Source organism: Lissotriton helveticus, chromosome 1_1 (genome assembly GCF_964261635.1).
Source record: "Lissotriton helveticus chromosome 1_1, aLisHel1.1, whole genome shotgun sequence".
Lineage (NCBI taxonomy): Eukaryota > Metazoa > Chordata > Amphibia > Caudata > Salamandridae > Lissotriton > Lissotriton helveticus.
Window position 1 is genome coordinate 2,088,715,485 of NC_136057.1, and position 22,007 is coordinate 2,088,737,491.

At 39.2% G+C, this 22,007-nt stretch overlaps 1 pseudogene; it reads right to left on the bottom strand.

The window, feature by feature from the left end:
* LOC144766563 (vitellogenin-A2-like) overlaps window positions 1–22,007 on the bottom strand; it is a 126,151-nt pseudogene that overhangs the window by 47,081 nt on the left and 57,063 nt on the right.

A 22,007-nucleotide genomic window follows, 5' to 3' on the forward strand; every position in this document is an offset into this window, starting at 1 on the left:
TCCAGCTTGCAAGCTTTGTGACAACAACTTGCTTCATACATCGGGGCCATAATTTCATGGTGCATACGACATTTACTTCTGGTATCTTCTGGCACTAGAGCCATTACTGCTGCTGCTTGAATAGCTGGACTGGAAGGTAGATCTTTGTCTTGTAACCCTCTTCTTAGGATGCTGCGTTAGAAAAATGTGGTTTAGGAAAATGTGCAGCTTTAGTGCAGATTACATAAACGCTAACAATGATATTATTTGCCAAAAGCAAAAACTTGAAATTTGCAACTAGCTTGATAGTTGCCACCTACAGATCATAGCTATATATAAGGCGTAAGAGGTTAGCCCTCTGGCAGTGTATGGAACATGATTCTACCCGGCTTCTCAACAAAAGGCATACAGTCCCTCTAGAAGCGTGGGAGAGTCTTACCCCCACCAGAATTATGTTCAGTGGAAATTAGGATAAAACAGGTACTGGATGAATGTCCAAACTGCACCTAAACAAACCTAACAACATGCACCCTTGGAATAAACTACTTTTTACATTTGTAGATACAAACTTAGCCCTGAACTTTTCACAAAGACGTAAATACAAAAAGTAGTTGTAATTTTAATGAATTTCTTCTATAGTGCGAATGTCCTACATTTTTGGGACGTCTGCCCCTTGGTGCTAAACTTAGAGAAATGGAATAGTGCACACATGAAAAAAGATAACACTATTTTTGGGGACATATCACATTTGATGCAAATATTAGGAAGCAGTCCTAGTTCCCTATAAGTGAATTGAGGAAATTGGCATGAAATATTAAAGAACACATATGAGTTCTTCAAGCATCACATTCAAGACCAACTGCATAGGCTGTGTAATAAAGCTATAATAAGGCTAATATTACCAACAACATTCCATGAACAACATGGAGGAGTAGTAACTCCACCAATAAAACGAGGAATGTCCCTCTCAGCTCCCACCCCCACTGCCTATCCTCTTTGACCCTCTTTGCATAATAGGTACCCCATCACCAACCTTTCAAGAATATTAGGATCGTGAGCTGCTACGGTGGAGTTCCACGCCTCCACGTAGCACCTGTGCATCCCGCTCTCACTCCCTCGCTCCTCCTACCATGAGAATGATGGCGTTTACCGGCTGGCGGCTGTAACTTCGCTGCATTTGTTGGCTCCCTGAGGTGCTTGGGCCGCTGCTAAGTCTTCTTTTGAAGTGTCCGAGGAGGTTTTTGCAGGGATGCGGTTCTTCTGGACAAAGCGTCTTGTGATGCGAGGGCTCCGACGGATGCAACGGATACGGAGGCTTTGACGAGCGCGGCCAATTGCGGAGGCTTGGCGGCAGTGCTTTTCCCTCTGGCATAGTCTGCTATGGTGGCAGCTTGCTTTCCGTACTTCAATGGACGGTTTGGCTTTTCTCATTGACATTGCAGCGATATTTCGAGCAGATGCGCCGGCTTAGCTTTTGAAGACGCCAGCTTTTAGTGAATTCAAGTTTTTGCCCGCAATTAGAAAAGTTGTTCTGCTGTGGCTGCTGTGGCTGCAGTGTGGAGAGGACTATCTACATTTCCCATCTTTCCTAGCGGCAAAGTTCTATCTTCACCCTCCTGTGGAAGAGAGGAAAAAAAAAGAAAGAACTGGAAGTTTGCCGGTGAGTGGTCTCTGCGTATTGGTCATCTCTAGTGGCAGGCTCTCACCTCGTCTATTCCCACCTATTTTTCTAAACTTCAGGTTTTAATGGGCAATCTTACTGGAGTACGTGCTAAGGCGAGAGCCCGACGTCTTCAAGCTAAAGAAGTAGCTGCGGCGGCAAAATTAGTGGGTCAGGAGGATAAAGAGGAGGTTTCTTCTGTGAGTTCTGAGGAGGAGACCGAGGTGATATCTGGCAACATTTGTATTATAGAGTCACCAGCAGAGACTTTGGAGAATAATCCAGTACCTGAAATAATGCAGACGGGAGCTATTAGACAAGACTCTTTGCAAGCTGGCATACAGCTGAAGGCGCCGGCTACTAATAAACCTCTAAAACAGTTTCCCTTGTTTGAGGCCAAAATTAATTCATCCGTAATTAGTAGCCCCACTCTATTCACTCCTGGTTCAGACCCTGGTCCAGCTTCAGCAATAGTTGCTACAGGTATTGCATCTTCGCAGGCTGGTGGGTTAATATCAAATACGATTGATGGTGGGTTAATACCAGTATCGTCTTGCCCCGCGACTGTGGTTTCAAAGGCAGTGGCTGCTCCGGTTGCTACAGTTACAGTTTCAAACAACGTAACTTGGTAGGTAGGTAACTTGGTGAATTCGGCCACTGCTTATAAGGCGTCTGGTGTAACAGAGGAAATGGATATACTGAGCCCTATCTTATCTATGGATACTGAGACTACTCAGACTACCGGAACACTGCAGCTATCGGTTAAAGACATGTTAAATCTGATTTTAGACGAAATTCGTGAAGTCAAACAGTTCCAGAGGGCAGAGCTTGCCGGGATTCAAAATCATTTGGATAAAATTGAGGACCTTGTATCTACACTTCCTCCTCGTCTCCAGGAAGCTGAAGGCAGAATTTCAGGTCTAGAAGATGAGATTTCCGAGGTTAAGAAGGACGTCAAAAACAGTATTAAAACGTCCAAGGCTTTGGAAATCAAGCTTGATGAACTGGAAAATTTCAATCATAGATCGAACCTCAGAATAGTAGGCGTTCCGGAAAAAATTGAGGGGTCTAATATGGTCCAATGGGTCACTTCTTTTTTGCTGCATGAAGTTATTCCGGAGTTTAAAGGGGATTTGACGATCACCCGAGCCCATCGGGTACCTGCTCAGCCATTTCCTAATTCCTCTCTTCCCCGTACTATTCTGTTAAATTTTGCAGACTTTCGCATTAAAGAAACAATTTTGTCCAGGGCCATTAAACAGGGTCAATTTGCAGCAAACGCCACTACTAAATGTCGGATATTCTCCGATATGTCTGCGGCCGCAGCTCGTTGTAGAAAAGAGTTTGCAAAAATTCTACACCTGTTTAAAGCTAAGGGGGCTCAAGCCTCAATTGCGCAACAGTCAAAACTAAAGGTGCTGATTAAAGGCAAATTTTACTTGTTGACAGACGTTGATGAGGCTCAAAATCTGCTCAGCAAAATGTCGCCTGGCTAGATATTTAATACACCTCTGTGCTCTTTTTTTCTTTTTTCTTTTCTTCAAATCAGAGGACGGCATTATACTGGATATGGAGGAGGGGCGTTGGGGGTGTTCGGGAGGTTATGGGGTGTTATATCAAGACACCTCTATGGTAGGGGTTAAGACTCAGTGGCAGGCGTGGGTGAGGGTAGTAGGAGGATGGCCATGGGTGAAGTCTGGGGGGGGGGACACGGGTGGTTGGGAGAAAAAAGGTTACAATATGGAAGTTTTTTGCAGTAGGATTGCGTTTGGTGAAAGATTACTTGGTACGGTTTTTTGAAGTCTATGGAAAAGCAGGCATTGTGCTATTTTTGATGTCGCAATGTTTGATATATATAAGTTGTAAATTGTATCGTGTCTATTAATGGGGGGCTGAAATTAATTTTGTTTAATGTGAATGGCCTTAATAATAGGAAAAAAAATGCGAGCCATAGAGTCATGGATTAGGACTGAGAATCCCGCTGTTATAATGCTGCCGGAAACTCATCTTTCCGCTTCTAAAAAGGAGTATTTTCTGATGTTCAAAGCATGGGCTTTGTTCCGGGGTTTTTCATGCGCCATTAGTTCACAACGAGGAGTTGCTCTTTTTCTGAATACAAATTTGGAAATTGAAATCACTCAGACGGAACAGGATGGTCTAGGTTGTTGGTGTTGGGCTTCATGCAGTTTCAAAAATCGACAAAGGCCCATCACCTTTGTCAGTTTTTACGCTCCTATAGAGGATAATTCTCAGATCTATGATGCTATGTTTCAGTCTTTGTTATTGGTAGGAGGGGATATTGTCATTGGCGGCGATTTTAATATACTTATGAACCACAATTTAGATTCTACTTCATCCTCTAAGAGACAGTATAAACCCAAATCCCTTCGGGCTATGTTAAATAATATGACAATACTCGATTTATGTGATCCATGGCGCTTGAAAAATCCACGGAAAACTGATTTTATTCACTGATCGGGTAGGTTTAAATCATCCTCCCGTATTGATTTTTTCTTGGCTTCTAGACAGCTTAATTTTCTTTACAGAAAATTTTTCATAATGGTTTCTCAGATCATGCGATGGTGGTTATTAATTTTGCTCTAGGAGACTATAATAAAATTCCTAAACGATGGATCTTTAATAAAGCTTATTTACAAGAGATAAACTGGGTTACGGCACTCAAATCAGAGATTTCGGATTTCATAGTTTGAAACACTGGCTAAGCTCCCGTACATATTATCTGGGATTCCCTGAAGGCTTTCATTCGGGGTATAATCATAAGCAAAGATGCGGCTGAGTGGTTTGTCGTAAAAAATATTAGGAATTCTCTGTTACAAAAAATTCAGGATTTAACAACACAACGACACTATAATCCAACTTGCAATGTTCAGAAACAACTTAGTGAAGCCAAGCGGGAACTTAACGCCCATTATTTTTTACAGAGCGAAGAGGTTTTTCGTAACCAATCTCAAAAAGTTTATGAAGAAAGCAACTTCACGGGGAAATTTTTAGCCTGGCAGGTGAAAGAACAAGCTGCTAAGAATATGATACATTCTTTAAAAAATCCAGTTACTCATATTGAGACATCTGATAAGGCAGAAATAAGTTCAATAATGTTCTCCCACTATCACAAAATCTATAGTACACAGTATTCCATTGACCATCAAAAGTTATCTGATTTTTTGGGGAGACATGTACTTCCCAGTCTATCTTTAGACGATCAACTAAATATGCGAAGCCCATTTTCTAGGGCGGAAGTTGATTCGATTGTAAATGATCTTCCATTGGGTAAGGCCTGTGGCCCCGATGGTTTCCCTGAAGAGTTTTTAAAGTTTTTTTTCAGTTCTTTTTGTGATCTGTTTTTGTTAATATTAAACTCTATGCTCGATGGCGGGCAAGTTCGCGCATCTTTCCGTGAAGGGACGGTTGTAAGTTTTTTGAAAAAAGGGAAAGATCCTAAGGACCCTAATTCATACAGACCGATCACACTATTAAATTCGGATTATAAAATTGCCACCAAATTAATGTCACTTCGTTTTAATAATATTACGGCGGATTTAATTCACCCCGATCAAAACGGGTGTATTATAGGGAGGTTTTTATTCACAAATATACGTTTTTTGATTGAGGCACTAGATTTTTTTGAGTCACGGGGTCTTCAGGCTTTGGTTCTACTATTAGATGCAGAAAAAGCTTTAGATTTGGTGGTTTGGGACACACTTTTTATTATTTTGAAATACTTCGGGATCCCACAACAAATCATTAATTTAATACAGAATCTGTACACTGGTGCCACAGCCAATATAATCATTAATAAACTTTTAGCGGGTTCAATTTTAGTTCAGCAAGGAACTAGGCAAGGGTGTCCCCTGTCTCCTGTTCTTTTTGCCTACTTTATTGAACCACTTGCTGTAGCTATTCGGAATTGCATACAGATTGTTCCCCCGGTCATCTCTATGGCCAAGATAAAACTATACGCGGATGACATTATGTTCATAATTAAGCCGGATCTTCGATCACAGACACAGGTTCTTCAGATTTTTGAAGAATTCGAGGCTTTAGGGGGCTATCGAATGAATAAAAAAAGACAGAAATTCTGGTTTGTGGGGGTGCAGACCCAGTTTTACATCTAGACTTGTATGGTTGTATTAACTCAAAACCTAAAAGATATTTGGGATCTTTTTTTCTCCGACAATTCAGAATTTATATACACTTAATTTTGTCCCGTTGCTTCGAAAGGTTCGTTTAATGTTTGCGCGTTGGGATCCACTACTCCTATCTATTATCGGTAGAATTGCACTGATTAAAATGTCAATACTTCCCCTTTTTAACTTTTTATTTTCCACTATCCCAATTTTTCTGCCTGGCTCTTTTTTCTCCAGAGTAGAATCTATGTTTTCCGCATTGGTCTGGGCAAAAAAAACGCCTAGAATCGACATACGGACTTTATATGAAGGAACTGAATATGGCGGCCTCTCATTACCAAACTTAAAAGAATATTACTATGCATACTTTGCACAATACTTAGATTTAAAAATACAACTCCTGGTGCGAGCTTATTTGCACATTTTTTCTTTGAGTTAATATGCTTAGAAATTCAGATTTCATCCCCCCTCCTTTTGCTTAAATCACCTAAATTTGTTCGATATAAGACCCTCAATTGGTTTTTCAAACAACGGGATGCCATGCTTAAGAGATATTCCCTCCCCTCTTTAATTTAACAACTCCCCTATTTGGTGTTTTTTCTTTTTTAAAGATCAAAATTGAACCCATAATTATTGTAACCTGGGAGCGTGCTGGGTTTAAAACGGTAATCGATTTTGTGGACAATGGGTCATGGTTAGCTGTTGATGCAATGAAACTTTTAATCCCTGGCAACTTTTTGTTAATTGGGTCCTATATTGAGATCTTTAAAACTCTGGCTCAACTAGACCTTAGTCATATTAGTACCCCCTGGTAGAAGATCTCTTTATAAATGCCTCAATAAAAAAACCTGGGGAATGGAAACATTGCTTGGCACAGAGTCGGGAGGAAGAGTTGAGCTCTAAAGCTATACGAAAATGGCATACACAGGAAAATTTAGTGTTATCTATTGATATATGGAAAACTATTAATAAGTTCATCTTTTGTTCATTACGTGGCGCCAACTGGCGTAGAATGTTAATTTTGAGCAAATGGCTTTTGTACCGCACTCCTGCTATTATCGCCAAAATGTATGATAATACGTCTGCTAATTGTTTTAGATGCTTTCAATGTGACCCAGCCAATTGGTCTCACATTATGGCTTACTGTCCTAAAATCAAGCCTTTCTGGGATGAAATTGTTGATTTTCTTAAAACTTATTATGCGATTCCGATTTCTTGCAACGTCAAATTATTACTGTTTGGTTTTGATCCTGATTGTAAACTTTCAGATTATTTGGCAAAATTGGTCTATATTGTATTGGCTGTTGATAGATCATTGGTATTGCAGAACTGGCGGTCATCACAGGTTCCGGTGTTTCAGGAATGGTTTGACAAAACGAAAAAGGTCAGGAAATGCGAACAAATGTATGCGAAACGGGTTGGGGGGATAAAAAAGTTTGAAAAGATTTGGGGACAGTATTTTGAGTAATCTCCTGCATAATATGTTATTCTGTAAAGAATGAGAATGTACATCTGTGACAATTATATATTTTTTTGTATTCGATTCAAGAGACTGCAAATCACTTCAATAAAAATCTTTTTTAAAAAGGTACCCCTTCATCCAGCCGCGGGCCGTGGAGGGAGTTACGGTGGGGCAGGGAGGCGGGGAGGGGAGGGGCAGGGTGGAACTACCTAAAACCTGGCATATGGATATTTGCAGGTAAGTACACAATTTAATTAATAAGACGAAATTCGTAGCGCGCACTGCATCGCAAAATGCGTTGCTGTGCGCGCTACGAAATTTGTTTTAATAATTAAATTGTGTACTTACCTGCAATTATCCATATGCCAGTTTTTAGGTCCCTCCACCCCGCCCCTCCCCCTCCCCGCCTCCCTGCCCCACCGTAACTCCCTCCACGGCTCGCGGCTGCCTTCATCATCTACTTTGTTCACAAAAAATTGTGTGCCCCCTCTACTACAAGCATTGTAACGTGAAAGCTGTACAGCACTGTGTTGCTTTGGAGTTAGAAACACACTTTATAAACCACAAACATATCACATACATACATGTAAATCACCTTTAAGTATTAATGTTTTCTTTTTTGGCTGAATGGGTAATCCACATTTTTCAAACACATCACACAAAATGAGCTACATTTAATTTTCTTTCAGAATTAAGTCTTTCCAGCATGCTATTTTTTTTTCTTTAAATCATCTCATACAATATTTGTGTGATTGAAAAGTATTGTACAAACTGATCAGGCAGCAACTTCTATTTGGGTACAAGGCAGTGGGAGAATGAATCTTATCCATTTAAAAATATTTTCAAGAAGTCAGTATTGTCTATTATATAAAGAGTGGCCTAGAGTACTGAAATGAAGACCAAAAGCAAATGGTATATGAAAGAAGCAATGCAGCTTTTACAGCAAATTCCCTGAAATACATTATTAGTCACTGATAGACCAAAGTGTAGGAACTTAAGACACTCTCAACTTAAAAGAATATCTCTTCCTACTATAAACGTATATTACATACCTATGTTTACCATCAATTTATAAACATCGCCAAGGCTAAGATTCTGGTGACCGGGGTAACATAGTCGACTTGACTGCCTTATAACTGGGCTGACAGACGTTGCCACTATTCTCTTATCGAAATTAAGGAACGTGTTTGCTCCTTTTGACTATCAACTCTATTTCAGATCTCTAAGCAATTCAGTGGTTAAGTATGCCAGTATGCATACTCAACCACTGAATATTCCCACTCCCCCAGACTTACCATTGATTGGAGTGATTAAAAGCCACCACTGTTACATGCTTTTACTACGGTAACATCATGGACACCAAACTATCTAACTCAAAGACTATAGCAACTACAATCCTGATAGCTAGAATTCTCCCCAAAAGCACAACCATATCAAACCTGCCCTAAAACTAAAAATACTCTGTGCCTGATACTGGTTAACTTACTGTCCGGCAAAGTTGTTTGTTACACTGTGTGACCCAAACACAAACCTTTCCTGCACCCACTGGTAGACATAGGTCAAGACGTTTGCTTTGTTGAATTAGAAAATGTTGAGAAGCTCTGTTGAACACAATGTAATTGCTATAAGTGGTGTCAAAGGGCCTCACACTTGTCATAGGCCCTATGCCCTCACCTGCTGCTCCAGGCAAGTGATACTTAACTGTGCTTCACTTCAGCCTAAACCTCAAGCCACTGAAGAAGAGAGCATGTTGCTCTTGAAACGCGTCTGGCATAAATAACTTTTGGCAAAAAGAACTTTTGAGTCATTCAGCCCTCGAGAAAATGCCAGCAGGCTGCCATCAAAAATGCAATATACTTACTTCCAGTGGCACCTCCTTTAATGGGTCTCTGCAAGTGTTATATATATATATATATATGGTCCAGTTGAAGGCAATCGCCGAAACGCGTCGACCGTCCTCCTTGTTTGCACGAAATGGTGTTGTAAAATAAAAATTATTCTTACCTGAAGAAAATTACGTTTTGGATCCCGTTTGTGCTGTGGTGTATCTGGACTGCTTGGCTGCGTACTGGAGCCCGGCTGGGTCCGTTCTTTGCCTAAGGAATATATATATATATATATATATATATATATATATATATATATATATATATATATATATATATATATATTACCTACTGGCGGTCGCCAGTCGGTAGTTATAGTTAGTACCTAGCTACCATAAGAAATCTGCAACATTCTATTGGGAATAACTTTGGTGGTGGTTGAGGAATTTGCGTGTAATTTTCCAAAATTTTGGCCAGCTCTGCTCCGCTCCTTCCCTGCAAGTTTCGGGGGGATTCGTGAAGTGGGGCCCGAGAAAAAAGGGGGGTCTCAAAACGTGTTTTCCCCATGTTAATTTCCATTGGACGAATTGATAAGGCTACAGCCTGAACCGCTGAATGGAATTACGCCAAACTTTGCAAAATTATAGGGACTGGTGCGCAGAAATGCCTTTGCTATATTTGGTGAAAATTGCTCCAGTGGTTTTTTTGAAAATTAACTTCAAAAACACATATATATATCTATAGGCGCGCTCCGAGCGCTCACCGGTACGCGTACCGGGGAGCGCACCCGGCGCGCTACGGGAGTGCCCGAGCAGAAAGCTGATTGGCTGTCGGGTGTCTGTCAACATTCTAAACAGTCCGGAGAGTCCGCCATCTTGTGTCTCTGTAGAATCGAGTCACAAAAGGTGAAAAAAAAAGGGGGAAATGATTAAAAGGGGGCAGGGTAGACACCCCCTGACCCCTAGGTTTTCTGAGGGGGGCCTAGAAGGACCCTGAAGGGCAAAAAAACTATATATTTATTTTTTATTTTCGCGGGGTAAGCGCTGGGTGCGTTCACATGTACGCTCACCGGTACGCGCACCACGGGGAAATACAGTGTAAAAAATTAGAGTAAAAAAATAATTTAGAGTGCTTAGAGGTAGGGTAGCTCTGAAAAGGGCTGTTGTGTTATGTCGTTGTTTTTTGTACCTACAAGTAGTTACCAATGCAGAGTCTCAAATTTAAGAGAAAGACTCTATTCCCCTCATCTGTAAAATGTACACCATCTCTCCTATAGATGCCTTGCATGTTGTAACGCAAGTTGTTGTGGTATATGAAACCCATACCATAGTCTCTGAGGAAAGCAGAAACAGTTTTATTCACATGTTTCCTTGCTTTCTCAATCTGTGGACAAAATTGGTTGGACCAGTTCCATTTTTGCCTTTGGCATATATTAGAAAATACCAAGGCAGTTTTTGGAAAAAGTGACATCAATTGCCCAAAGATGTCCTTTAAAAACATTTCAAGACCTACACCAGTCAAAGTGCCCAGGTCATTTCCACCACAGTGCACAATCATGAGGTCAGGGTGTGGTAGATGCTTCACGGATTTTAGCAATGGTATCAATTGGAGACTTCTTAATCCTCTCTGTCCAATCCACACAATGTCCACATTTGGTAAATCAAGGTTGTAAATTCCTCTGTTACTTGCAAATTTTTCACTCCAGTAGACAAAGCTATGATCCACAAACCAGACTTTTGGCATCTTGAAGGTAGATGTGCTTCTATTCAGATGAGTTGTGGAAATGAAATGGCAGTTTGAAAGTAGGAATTATGAAAAAAGTGGTTGAGATTCAGTGCACTTGAAAAACAAGAAATGATTGGTGCTTTCTTAAAATTCACCACTGAAAATTAGGGTGCATGTTTTTTTTTTTAAAGAAGTCATTTTAATGGTTGAGAAAAGGTCATTTAAAGAAACATTGCACATGATTAGCTAGTACATTGAGAGGTCAAACACCCTTGCTGGATTCTTTTGCAACATACTATGATGAACTTTTGAACTGTGTGCTGGGTTAGGTGGGAGTTACCATGGTAACAGGGTGAATGAGCACTGGGGGGGGTGGGTGAATATTATGTGAGTTTCAAAGTGATGAAATGTACAACCAATTAAAATGTGCAGTTTGGTTTTGAATTTGTGTGGGAAGAATTTTGATTGGTTATCTACAAGAATATGGGTCTGAAATGAGAGGGAATCTGTGCCATTATTCTGAGGCTGCAGTGACAGAAGCATTATTCAGAGATTCTGCTTAAGAAAATCTGGTGTGTGTGACTGACACTGTTCTATATCTTCCAAAGCATTTTTAAAGGTGAGTAATGATTCTTTTAATAAAGATAGACTGCTGTATGTACTATGGGGAAGATTAAGAAGCATATTGTGCTTCTTTATTCTTGCATTGTGTGTCATGTTTTTTTGTAATGCTGTTTAAAAATTGAATGGTGCATATTGGAAATGTATTTTGGAAATGAGTTAGGTTTCTGCTTTGTTTTTGTAGTGGTCATTTAAATGGGCTGTGCTTTGTGTCAAAAACGATTTACTATGGAAAATGTTTTCTGGTAAAATGTCTAGCTTTTACATTTTGGTCAAGGATCACATTGAGTGTCTGTTTGAAGTAAGGAATTATATTTTCACATTTTTCAATAATGTCATCTGTGCCTTCTAACAGTTTGCCTCTCTTAGCTTAAAGGGTACTCTGTGCTTGTGGCTCACCTTACTCTGTACCTGTGTGTTATCTGATATATGATTCATTTAATGAAGATAGACTGTTGAATGCAGTATGGGGAAGATTAAGAAGCATATTGTGCTTCTTTATTCTTGCATCGTGTGTCATGTTTTTTTGTAATGCTGTTTAAAAATTGAATGGTGCATATTGGAAATGTATTTTGGAAATGAGTTAGGTTTCTGCTTTGTTCTGTAGTGGTCATTTAAATGGGCTGTGCTTTGTGTCAAAAACGATTTACTATGGAAAATGTTTTCTGGTAAAATGTCTGGCTTTTAAATTTTGGTCAAGGATCACATTGAGTGTCTGTTTCAAATAAGGAATTACATTTTCACATTTTTCAATAATGTCACCTGTGCCTTCTAACAGTTTGCCTCTCTTAGCTTAAAGGGTGCACTGTGCTTGTGTCTCACCTTACTCTGTGCCTGTGTCTTATCTGATATATGATTCATTTAATGAAGATAGACTGTTGTATGCAGTATGGGGAAGATTAAGAAGCATATTGTGCTTCTTTAATCTTGCATTGTGTGTCATGTTTCTTTGTAATGCTGTTTAAAAATTGAATGGTGCATATTGGAAATGTATTTTGGAAATGAGTTAGGTTTCTGCTTTGTTTTGTAGTGGTCATTTAGATGGGTTGTGCTTTGTGTTAAAAACGATTTACCATGGAAAATGTTTTCTGGTAAAATGTCTGGCTTTTAAATTTTGGTCAAGGATCACATTGAGTGTCTGTGTGAAATAAGGAATTACATTTTCACATTTTTCAATAATGTCACCTGTGCCTTCTAACAGTTTGCGCGTATCAAGCGAGAGAGAGAAGACTAGAAAGCTAGTCTGAGTCCCCGTAGTTTATTTGCGTTATCAAAAGAGACTAGCTTAAATATGACCAATATTGTTAGGACTCTGATTAGATCAAAAGTGCTGATCTCAGGGGGCACTGTGGATGGTGGCGGGTTGAAGGTGGATTTAGTCCTTAGGCCTGTGACTTTTGGGTTCTCATTGGTAGGTTGGTTGTCCATTGTCGATTTCTCAAAAAAGGCCTTGAGTTTGAGCTTACGGAAGAACTCAGCCAGTTCCACGTGTAACTTGAATTTGTCAAGTCTGGATGTGGGGGCGAATGATAGGTCTTTTTCCACTACTGCTTGTTCTTTGGGTGTCAGGGACGTGCTGGATAAGTTGAATACCAATGATGTTTGATTTGAGTCTGTTATTGTTTGCTGGTGCCCGGTTGGTCTTTGGTCTTCTGGCGGGTGTTGGAGCTCACTGGATTTTCCTCTTCGGCCCAGTGTACTTGCGGTTGTTGTTGGTTTTGTCTTCTCCTGCCTCTTGATCTTCGGCCCTGTCTGATGGATGTAAGAGGTAGTAACTCGTCTCCCTTAAACATCCTTAAGCCTTATTTTAACCGCTGACGGGGGCCCAGTTATAAAATATAATTTACCCTCGGGTACTGGGACCCTCGCCAAGCCGTTTTAACTCACACTTCATTTTACACCTCACACTGCACTCTCAGTAAAATACCAGCTCCGCTGTAATCAGGCATCGCAGCACACCCGGGACACATTAGGTGTCACTGGGTGGGCCCGATGATGAAGCATGCCACCAACCTTCTAACAGTTTGCCTCTCTTAGCTTAAAAGGTACTCTGTGCCTGTGTCTCATGTCACCTTGCACGTGCATGATCTCTCTTTTTCTGTGTGTCATTTCTCTCTTTGTCTGTGTGTCATGACATGTGTCTCATGTGTATAAGATCACACTGTGAGTCAAGCTTGATTTTAAATGGATCTGGGTGAATATTTTGCTTAGTTGATGTGTTTAAAAATATGAAATACATGTTTTGTTAAAGTCAGTTAGGCTTTAGCATATGTAGTAGTAGGGAATATTAGGCAGTATGTCTGTTAGGCCTCTTACTTCAGAAATAGGCTCCAAGCTGTGCAATCAAGATCCAGGGTGTGCCTTTGAAATGAAAAAGGAATGTTATGTCTTGCTTACATATATGTGGTCTGTGTTTTGCCAGTGGAGACAGTGAGTTACTATTAGCACAAACACACATATTGCATGCAGAGACAGACATGGTAGATTACATGTACCATCCTGGTCATGTGCCTAAGATCACACTGTGAGTCAAGCTTAATTTTCAATGGATCTGGGTGAATAATTTGCTTAGTTGATGTCTTTAAAAATATGGAAGTACATGTTTTTTAAAAGTCAGTAAGGCTTTAGCATATGTACTAGTAGGGAATCTTAGGCAGCATGTCTGTTAGGCCTCTTACTTCAGAAATAGGCTCTAAGCTGTGCAATCAAGATTCAGGGTGTGCCTTTGAAATGAAAAAGGAATGTTATTTCTTGCTTATATATATGTGGTTTGTTTTTGCCAGTAGAGACAGTGAGATAGTATTAGCACAAACACACATATTGCATGCAGAGACAAACATGGTAGATTACATGTAACATCCTGGCCATGTGCCTAAGATATCACTGTGAGCCAAGCTTGATTTTAAAAGGATCTGGGTGAATAATTTGCTTAGTTGATGTGTTTTAAAATATGGAAGTACATGTTTTTTAAATTCAGTTAGGCTTTAGCATATGTACTAGTAGGGAATCTTAGGCAGCATGTCTGTTAGGCCTCTTACTTCAGAAATAGGCTCTAAGCTGTGCAATCAAGATCCAGGGTGTGCATTTGAAATGAAAAAGGAATGTTATGTCTTGCTTATATATATATATGTGGTCTGTTTTTGTCAGTAGAGACAGTGAGATAGTATTAGCACAAACACATATATTGCATGCAGAGACAGACATGGTAGATTACATGTAACATCCTGGTCATGTGCCTAAGATCACACTGTGAGTCAAGCTTGATTGTAAATGGATCTGGGTGAATATTTTGCTTAGTTGATGTCTTTAAAAATATGGAAGTACATGTTTTTTTGAAGTCAGTTAGGCTTTAGCATATGTACTAGTAGGGAATCTTAGGCAGCATGTCTGCTAGGCCTCTTACTTCAGAAATAGGTTCTAAGCTGTGCAATCAAGATCCAGGGTGTGCCTTTGGAATGAAAAAGGAATGTTATGTCTTGCTTATATATATGTGGTCTGTTTTGTGCCAGTAGAGACAGTGAGTTACTATTAGCACAAACACACATATTGCATGCAGAGACAGACATGGTAGGTTACATGTAACATCCTGGTCATGTGCCTAAGATCACACTGTGAGTCAAGCTTGATTTTAAATGGATCCTGGTGAATAATTTGCTTAGTTGATGTCTTTAAAAATATGGAAGTACATGTTTTTTTAAAGTCAGTTAGGCTTTAGCATATGTACTAGTAGGGAATCTTAGGCAGTGTGTCTGTGAAGTAAGAGGCCTAACAGACATGCTGCCTAAGATTCCCTACTAGTCCATATGCTAAAGCCTAACTGACATTAAAAAAAATTTACTTCCATACTTTATTTGCCTCTAGATTTTAAGAAAAATATTGATACAATTTGTGTAGAAAAAGTAGAGGAGGAACCTCTGGTTATTCTAGTTAATGGTGTTCCGACAAAGAGTAAGAAAATCTGGCAAGAATTAGGGGATGTTAGGAAAGTCAAAAAGGCAATATTGTATCTGTTAAAAATAATCAGTACTATAAACATGTGTATGTGGGAGAAGAGGAAACAGCTGTAGAAGAGGACAGTGATTTCTCAGCTGGGCAAATTGAAAATGTTGATGTCTCTAGAAGTGAAGAAATGTATGAAATTATAGTGTTCATCCATTGCATTCCAAAGAAGTAATGGGGAATGCTGTTGACTTGTTTCAAATGAAAGAAGCAAAAGGAAGTCCCATTAGTGTATGGGAAGAAAGTTTGGAAACTCGTTGTTTTCCACAATTATTTCCAACAGGTGAAGGTGGACGATATGACGACCGACCTGTTCAAATTCCTGCATCTGAATACCGGACTTCAAGATTATATGCAGAAGATCCAAGGTTTCGTCAATGCATCCCATATTTGTTCCATCTACTGTTTGAGAGTGACTTGTCTGGACTTTCATATGCAGTGAACCATATACTGAAAAGTGGAGTACATCTACAAAATGTTTCGGCAAGGGACTTTATGGATAAAGTGAAACTGCAAGACAGTGTTTTGGAATCTCAGCTAATTAATCTCATGGCATGTCAGCGTGGTACTAACGAGTATTGGTACCGTCGTCATGGGGAATTGAAATGTATGCTAAGAAACTTAGGAACTCCTACATGGTTCCTCACTCTTAGCTGTGCTGAGTATGCTTGGGAAGACTTACTTGAATTTCTACGAGAGGCAAATAAAAACATTGAAAATATTGAATACAAGACACCTGGAGAACTGTGCTCTTTGGATCCAGTTAATGTATGCAGGTATTTCAATCATAGGTTTGAAGCTATGATGTCTTTTATTACAAACAAAAAAAATCCTCCGCTTGGAGAGGTGTTGGATTTCTTTTGGAGAAAGGAGTATCAAGCTTGATGTGCTCCTCACACACATATGCTGCTATGGATTAAAGATGCACCAAAATTTGGAACAGATTCAGATGAGAAATTGATGAGTTTCATTGAGCAGTATTCTACATGTGCTGTTCCAAAAAGTACAGAAGAAAACAATTTAAGACATCAAGTTTTACGCTTTCAAACCCATCGTTGTGGAAAATACTGTCGTCGAAAATACAAATCCAAGGACAAGTTCTACACGAAATGTTGTTTTGCATTTCCACGTCCAGTAACATCGAAAGGAAGAGTGAACAATTTTATGTCTTCTCTGCGACATACTGTGACAAGAAAATCACCTTAAAAAACCATCCAACCTAAGAAGAAATGAGGAGTCCAAATACATAAATGACTACAACCCAGTCATTTTGTCCATGTGGAATGCTAACATGGATATTCAATATGTTGCTGAAAACTCTATTGCTGTGGCTCGATATGTGACGTCTTACATCACAAAATCTGAAAAGACGGAACTGAAGGAAATGTGGGAGGAAATTTCACATGAAAAGAGTCTAAGCAAGAAATTATACAGTTACAGTCTGAAGATGTTGTCGCATCGAGAAATTGGAGCATATGAATGTTCTGATCGGTTATCATCAGCAAGTCTATATGCCAAATCTAGAACCATCATTTGGGTGAGTCTAGGTCTTGCTGCAACACGAAACTGAGTTTTGAAATCTGTACAAGAAATTGAGTATTTGGCGGAGAAAGAACCAGACAGTACAGATATTTTGAAGACAAACATGTTGGATACATACTATCCAAATAGAAGTAGTCATCTTGAGAACGTTTGTCTCTATGAAGTTCTGCAAACCTATACTTTTAAGAGGAACGTCACAGAAGATATCAATCAAGGTGTATATGCTGTAATCGGATGTGAAGGCTGTCTGGTGAAACAAAGAAAAGGCCATTTTGATTAATCATCGAAAATTGAGTTGTGAATCTCCAGACAAAAGGGAATTTTATTACTTAGCTCTTTTGTAACTCTTTAAGCCTTGGCGTACAGAAGAGGAACTACTTGGAGGTTTTCTTACTTATGAAGATTCGTTCAATGCAACCAAGGATACAATAGAATGTCCTGTTTTTTCAAATTATCTGCAAAAGTTGAACGAGGAAATACAGCAAGAAGCTACAATTGCAGCAGAGATTGCTAGAGACAGTTCTCAAGACAGCCAGAGTTCTGCTTCATTGAGTCAGGATCCACTAGGAGGACCAATTAAACAAAATGAAGCTGCCACTGCCATGGATGAAGTTGAAAGAGCCATGGAACAAGCTCAGGAGGATGTAGTTAACTTAGAAGATTTGGAAAAAGAACTAAACGTTGAGCAGAGACAAATATATGCTGAAGTCACAGAACAGATTGAGCATGGTTTATCTCATGAGAAAAAAGAGTGCTCATGTACATCATTTATACCTGTCTGACTGTACGTGAGTGGAGAAGCAGGAACTGGAAAAAGTTTTCTGATTAAAGCAATTGCAACGTATCTGCAGAAAAGAACAGAGTCATTGCTGTCTTGTGTTGTTACCGCTCCAACTGGGTTGGCAGCACACAACATTAAAGGGATTACTTTACATCGCTTATTGATGCTGCCAGCAGAGCATGATAATAAATTACAATACCACAAGCTATCTGGAGAAGCTTGTTGTGAAGTTTCAAGAGTCCTAAAGAAAATGAAACTTCTTATCATTGATGAGGTAAGCATGGTATCAAATGTAATGCTTGCTTTTGTGCATTTAAGAATACAAGAAATTCTTAAAACATACTATGATGTGTTATTTGGAGGCAAACACATCATTGTTTTTGGAGATCTACTGCAGCTAACTCCAGTGAAAGGACAACCAGTGTTTAAAATGCTTACACATGAAGATACAAGGAAGTGCCTAGGAAGCATTGGAAATGTTAGCATATGGTTAAATTTCAAATATGCAGAACTGCTACAAAATATGCGACAGGCAAAGGATGAAGATTATAAAAATATTCTACAAGATGTAAGAATTGGAAAAGTAAGTGAGCATGGGAAAGCAGCTTTACATGCACAATTAATTTCAAATTTGTTTCAAAAAGAAAACATTCTCCCAGAGAATATTTTTAAGAAAATTCCTGAAAACAAATCTGTCATATGCTTGATGCCAACTCTGCAAGAATGTTCAATCTTCAACAACAAAATGTTAAAGTTGGAAAATCAAGAGATTGTGAAACTGGAAGCTATTGATAAAATAGAACATGAAGGAGCAACTATTATTTTGTCAGAAAAGTTTAAATCAAAATTGGATTCTTTAGAGAAGACAATATCTTAAACTGCTGGTTTGGAAAAGACTATGTATGCATCTTTAAATTGTCGTATAATTTTACGACGTAATTTACACGTGGAAAGAGGTTTAGTAAATGGAGCAATGGGTCATGTTGTTGATTTTGTGAATTACCGAAATAGAGATGGAAATGAATTTCTAAAAATTAAATTTGATGGTATTGAAGAAGTACAACAAATCAGTCGTTGTTCTGCCCGATTTTTGCTTGTGAAAGATTTATATGTCCGCAGAAAACAGTTTCCTCTTTCTATGGCATATGCAGTGACTATTCATAAATCTCAAGGTTTAAGTGTAGATAGTGCTTTGGTGAATATTGGAAGTTCTGTGTTCAAGGAGGGTATGGCATATGTTGCTTTATCTTGAGTCAGAACTTTATCTGGATTGTACTTGATTGATTTTGATGAGACAAAGATTAATGCAGAGCTAAATTGTGTAAAAGAATATAATAGGTTAAGAAGAGAGTATGCTCCAAATTTACCTCCATATCCTCTATTTGAAAAGCATGTCGTAGGCCGAAAAAGAAGAAATGAGAAAAATTGTAGTGAAGTTGTAGCAAAAAGAAAAAAAGTAGATGAACCAGTAATTGTAAGCAGAAAGGAAAAGGATTCAGTTAAAGATGTTGTTGGATTTCAGTTTGAAAACAGTTCTGGTGTCAACTGCTATGCTAATGTAGTGGTTAATGTTTTTTTTCTCCAAACTGTACAAGAACAGATTGCTGAAAATCGGGATCAAAGATTTTGTTGTTTGTTGAATTCTGGCTTTGAGAAATGTAGCAGTGATAGAACAAAAATACAAAGTGTTTCTGAAATTCGAAATGTTTTAGACATATGTTCTGGTCTAAATCAATTTTCACAGAATATTCAGCAAGATTGTTAGGAATTTCTAATGTATATGCTTGTGGTATTGCAAGATGAAGGTGTAGATGTAGAAAATCTTTTTGGCCTTTCTTATGAATGGCAACATGACTGCGACAATTGTTCCTTTTCAAGTAGTACTACAATAGACACTGAAAGATTTATATATTTGACTTTACCAGACTGCAAATTCGTGTCTTTTAATAATCTAGTTAGAGAAGCAAATCAAAACATTGTCTGTACTCGATGTAAATCTGCAATGCTATCAACATTATTTATACAAAGATATGGACAGTATGTAATTTTAATGTTCCAACAATGTAGTCCTGATGGAACTAAATTGACAACTTTAATTAAAAATGTTGTGGCTTCTCAATGATCAATTTCAGGAAGAACCTTTGCAACTGCAGCAATTATTTACCATGATAGTCCTTCAACAACATCAGGACATTACACAGCTTATTTAAAATGTCAAAAAGGCTGGAGTAATTGTAATGATACTCAATTGACTTTCAAACAACGTTTGCCTTCTGACTTACAAAATTCTTACCTAGTGTTCTTACAACCGAAATTTTAGGGAAGGTAATTGGCCTATGAAGATTGGAGCAGTTAATAAAATTTAGTTTGTTGTTCAAAATTACTTTCCCAGTGAGACTGATGAAGATAATAAAAAACATGTAGTTGTCATAGAGGTAGTATAAGTGTATCACGTAGTGTGTGATGTGAGTATTGTAGGAAATATTAATCAAAAGTAAGCAAGGAGTTGGAAATAAAACTATTGTTTCATAATGTAAAAGATGTTGGAGCTTTTCTATCAGAAACTTGGATAAATGGGAGATTAAGAATACTCTTGAGTAATTTCCAAAGAAAAGGACTTTCCATATACTATTTGGCCTCGTGGAAAAGTACGTGGATCAAAAGTGACTTAAGATACGTTTTTTCCAAATGTTACATTATTTATTGAAACGTTGTATGGGTTTTTTAAACACAATCATTTTGATTGTGTTTTTTTTGCCCGCTGTCATATGATGAGTAGTATTGAAGTCACTGTTTTAAGTGAAATTCAATATATTCTGAGAACAGCAAAAATAAACCATATAACATGTTGTACAAATTATTTTGTATTTTGTATTATCAAATATATATAATTCTCCCCTTGTCTTATGCTCACTCACCTATTTCCACCCTCTATCACTCCTCTTCACTCACCCTCACTGGCCTTCTCTCACTCTCCCTCACCTCCCTTTCCTTATTCCACTTCCCTCACTTATCCTCATTCTCCATTTCTTCACTGCCCTTTCCCTCTCTCCCATCCACCCCTTTCTAGCTCTCAGTCACTCTACTTCACTCCCCCTCCCCTTCTTTCCTTTCTTTGCTCCCTGAATAATTCCTGTTCTCTCACTAACCTTACTCCACTTCACTCACTCCTTCTTTCTCTCCCTCTGTCCTCTCACATCCTCACTCCCCTTCCCTCACTCCCTCTCTCTTAGCCTAACTCTCTTGGTCCCCTCACTCTCTCACTCCTCTTCCATCACGCTCACTCCCTATAACTCACCCACACTCCCTCACTTACCTTTCTTTGCTCCCTTACTCAGTCCTTTTCTCTCACTCTTTCCTTCACTACCTCTATGCCCTCACTCCCTCAGTCCCCTTGTCTTACAATCACTCGCCTTTATCCACCCTCTATCACTCCTCTTTCCTCAACCTCACTGCCCTTCTTTCAGTCTACTTCACCCCCGTTCCCTTACTCCACTTCCCTCAGTTATTTTCATTCCTCATGTTTACTGCCCTTTCCCTAACTTCCCTCCCACACTCAACTTCTTTCAGTCTCCTTTCTTCACTTCCCTTCCCCTCTCTTTCTTTCCTTTGTTCCCTCACTCATTCTTCTTCCTTTACTCACCTTACTCAAATTCTCTCACCCCTTAAGTCACTCCCTCTGTCCTCTCACTTCCTCAGTCCTCTTCCCTCAGTCCCTCTCTTTTAGTCTTTCTTTCTCCGTCCCTTCAGTCTATCACTTCTCTTTTGTCTCGCTCACTCCCTATAACTCACCCACACTCTCTCACTTACCTTTCTTTGCTCTCTCACTCAGTCCCTTTCTGTCTCTCTTTCTTTCACTACCTCTATGTCCTCACTCCTTCACTCCCCTTGTCTCATGCTCACTTGCCTTTATCCTCCCTCTATCTTCCCTCTTTCCTCAACCTCACTGCTCTTCACTCACCCTCCCTCACCCTTGTTCTCTTACTCCAGTTCCCTCAGTTATCCTCATTCATCATCCTTAACTCCCCTTCCTCTTTCTCTCCTCAAGCACTCACCTTTTCCCAGTCCCTTTGCTTCACTTCTCTTCCCCTTCTTTCCTTCCTTTGCTCCCTCAGTCATTCCCCTTCCCTCACTCACCTAACTCCCCTTTACTCACTCTTTTTCTCACTCCCTCTATTCTCTCATATTCTCACTTGTCTTCCCTCACTCCCTCTCTGTTACCCTCATTCCCATTGTCCCCTCACTGTCCTACGACCCTACATTCACC